We start from the raw sequence: 4,331 nt of genomic DNA on the forward strand, positions 1-4,331 counted from the left end.
CTGAATTTTCGAATTCTGGTGGATTTTTTTTTTTTTTGCCAAAGCGTGATTTATGATTTTCCCAATCAACTTGTTCTCAAATACTTCTTGATGTGAAACCACGTGCATGCACAGTCTCCCGAAAAATGTAAGAATTGGTGCTAGGCTGGCGTAAACTGGGCCGGTTACCCAACTCGTTACCCTCTTGGGACATTCTTTCAGGAAGGAATGAAATGTCTAACTCGTTAACAACGGTGTCATACGAAAGTTCACCCCTTATTGAGAAAATACGGGGTTTGTGGGTTTCTCAAGGTATTCCACGAATTCACAGGATTTACATTTCTAAGATTCTTTTCACATTCACATCGGGCAAATAGAAACTTCATTTTTAACTGACAGCTGAGGTCAGACGAAAAAAAGAGCTGTTGGTACCCTCGTTGGGGGACACCCTGATTGTTTCTGAATCTTGCTCCAAATAGGTGTATGTGGTTCCCTTTAATCAGCACCTCATCATCACTAAATTAGTGAGGGAAAATGGATTTCAGATGTCTTCTTTGCAACCTTTTTCTGCCTCTATAAATCCTCACAAAACCAGTTTGCCTTAATACCAACATCACCACAGTTTTGAGAAAGGAAGTAGGCATTCTGTAACGCGGTGATCTTAACATCCAGTGTCTTAGACCGCTGCAGAGCTGAGGGAGCCTCACACCGGATTTTTGTGGGGGCCTGTAGAAGTGGCAAGACACTACATGTCAAATTCATCTCTTGTTCTAAAATGTCCAGTAATACAGAAAAATATTTTTACAGGAAGTGTGCATGACCAAAAGAAAACAATTACCCTAGCAAGTCTCCATGGTTTTATTTTTAAACTTTAATGCTAGACTGAGGTCTAGGATATTGATAATAATCATGAAGAGATGATTAGCAGGCAGAATGCAGATATCAGATGCAATAGATACTGGGATATCATTACTGTATGTGTTATGTTACATATGTAATCATTGTATGTATTTATGTATAATGAAAGAGTGAGAGCTGATTGAAAAAGACCAATGTGTCATAGAATGAACTAGAACACATCTACTTGGACATAAAAGTACCCTGACAGAAAAAAAAAAAAAAAAAAGCAATATTAAGAAATGAGACCCAGATATGTTTTTTATGCTAAATGTGGTACACAAAGAACTTAGCACTTCATTACTTCTTTTTTTTTTTTCCTGTAGTGCTTTTTTAAGAAATTTAATGGTCTCAAGCATGTTGCTCCTGCTGTGCCTGCACAGTCCTGCTGTTTTAGACGTAACCTCTGTAAGTATCCATCGGAGGGCAGCAGATCACAAACCTTGTCACACCACAAGGAGGTTCCAAAAAAAAATCAAAAAAGGAAAAATTCAGCCTTCCATTGGCCATTCATGACATCAATGCCCAGATTTTTCACTTAATTTATTGTACAAAGAAGACATAATTGGGAAATCCGTAGAATGACGTATTCTCTGGGCTAACCTCTGCACAATAGCACTACTCTAGGTCCATGATGCAGATAGTTGAAGAGATGTTATTAAGATACTGCTGATTCATCCTCAGCTGATGAAACAAGCACTACTTTATTCTTTCTCCCTTTAAGTGATGCTTAGTGTCTACTCGATCAGCTGATGTAGAGAAGAATAAAGGGGTTTTTAAAGGCTCATCTAACCCATATCCTCTCTGGTTCTGACATTTAATCTCTTGCGAGACATCTGATTATTTTATTTTAACAAACAACATATCTATAAAACAGAATCTTAAGAGAACATGAGTTAATAGAACTCACTGTAGTTTAATTAACATGGCAAAGGCAATATTGTCTGCTTTTTTAGTTATAATTTTGTAGTATCTGGTGCAACAGTTTTGGTTTAAATTTCAGCTGACATAGTAAGAAAAACTTATAGCAGGTCTGACTTAAGCAACAAACAAAGCCTGCTGTAATGATAGACAACTATGAAAATCTTAGTTGCTTCCATACTGAGTAGCGTTTTTTTCAAGTTATCACCCAAAACTGACAATTTAATTTAACTTAATGGAATTTTGTGCTTTAAGCGGGAAAGTTTCACTTCATATCTCAATCAGGTCTTGAAGGGGGCCTGTCTCCTGGTGTTACAGAAATGGATTGAATAGTTCAGTCTTGACAGTGTTAACAGTGTGAGGGCCCAAAGCTTCTGTTTCAAAGACTGCTAACTCCAAGGGTTCTTCCAAGTTCTGGCATGGCAGGGAAAATGGGGACACTGACTGAGCCTAATGACTAAATACGTTAAATCTTTTAAATTCAGCATTCAGTGGTGTTCATAAAATGAAAATGGTCCAGCATCACAGGACACAGCTGAAGTAATAAATTTAGGCAGAGTGAGGTATTTGCATTTTCAAATTCATCTCTCATACTTGGAAGTAATATTTATCATCATATTTAAAATAATAATTATTTTTCCCAGCACCCTCATTAAATTGTTCTGGTTTTATTTAAGCACCCCAACTATCTCATACTGACTTTCAATTTAGAGTCATCTCATTCATTTTGTGACTGCATTGTACGACCTGTTTTGTTTTTTTTTTATAGAAGTCTTGCATGGCTGGTATAGCTGTTTAACACGTTCTCACTTTAGAAGTGAGAATTTGTGCATTTTTAGATTAATTTAATATAACTCATCTATGTCTTATTTATATATGTCTTATTTATAAAAGAGGAATGGTAGTCAGGAATCTCTACACTTCAAAACAGATTAGTGAGAGGCATCTCAGTTGAAGAGGAAAAAATTCCTTGGCAGGACTTGGATGCACAAATGCAACTGACAGTCCATAGAAAATCAGCTGACTTAGCTAAGTTTTGTCTGCTGGAGTTTTCTAGCCTAGCTGCAGTACATAAGATTTTAATGAACCTGGATATTGGTCAAATCAAGGTAGAGAAGAAAAACAAAAAAATTAGATCAGCTTTCCCTTGGAATATAGCCAGTGCTTTCCAAAGTGGTGTTATGCAAATCATAAAAATAAAACTTTTCACTTGACAGCTCAAAAAGACACATATGTGTTATAATTTCATTTTTATCTGAATTTACGACCCCAAGGTTGTGGGTTTGTGGTTTTGTTTTGTTTTTTGCCAAAAGGAAAAAGTATTAAATTACTGATGGGGCATTCAGGTCTTTGTAAGTTTTTTTGCTAACAAGAAATGATAACAAGAATGCTAACAAGATAATGCTGTTTTTCTGATCCTAAAAGCAACTGGACAGCAGATGAGAGACTTTCTTTGCTCATCATTTCTCTTCTTCGTGTTTTCTTCTATTCCTCTTCTTCCTCAGGACTGCACGACTATGTTGTGCTACCAGTCCTGCTTTTCAAGCAAAAGCGCAGGAAGACATGCTGATGTCTGCAGCAGTTTATTGCCCAGTCCTACACCCACGCCTCTGCAGTAGGTTAGGCAGGACACCCCCATGCCTTTTAACCACAAATAACTTAAGAGTCTCTCAGCTGGGAGGTACCTTCCTTATTCCCAGCCCATGGATTGCCAAGCTGACACTTTACAGTCTGCCTTGTTGTGGCTGTAAGCCCTGTTCAAGAAAAATAGTGTGAATCTTTTCTTCAGGAACTGCTTATTAAAGAGATGTTCTGAGAAATTAGTGTGCTATTTTAAATAAAATGTACGATAAGGCAGGTGAAGGAATACAGCCCAAATATCTCACAGCTTTATTGCTAAAGGCTGAATCCAGCCAGCATCTGAATTGGGGAAGAGGATGTGGCTATCTGAGTGCTCCCACACTGTGTGACTAACCCCGGATTGCATCAGGGGACTCTACGAAGCTGGAAATACTTCAGTGAGAATTTCCTGTATTACTCACAGTATGCAGTATTAAACAAATACATAAGACTTTTGAGTCGTTTGGGGTGAGCTGTATGACTCGTGTCTAACTACATTTTTTTATGATTAAACATTCCAGTGATGTGCCAAGGAACTCCTCATATCACACTGTGCTTTATGCATTTATTATTTACTTTGATTCTCATTCAAAAATAATATTTGGGATTTGTGTGTGCCTTTTTTTTTTTTTTTTTGTCTGGTAGGCTGCACTGTAACAATTTACTTATCAGATAGTAGCTACAGTATATGCTTGGCACTGTTTTAAAAAAGGCATCATAGCCAATTAGCTTGATCCTGGAGTTCAGATTATGCTGGCTTTATTGCCTCTAAAGATCTAATCTTAGCAGGTGCTGAGAACGCTCCAATTCTAAATGACCTCATACATTTTGTATATCTCAGAGAAAATTTAATACAATTGCAGAGTGAAGCATGTGCTGGGTAATTCTGGCATTTCTTTTCATTATCTATATCC

This window comes from Anser brachyrhynchus (assembly GCF_964034855.1).
Source record: "Anser brachyrhynchus genome assembly, chromosome: 8".
Classification (NCBI taxonomy): domain Eukaryota; kingdom Metazoa; phylum Chordata; class Aves; order Anseriformes; family Anatidae; genus Anser; species Anser brachyrhynchus.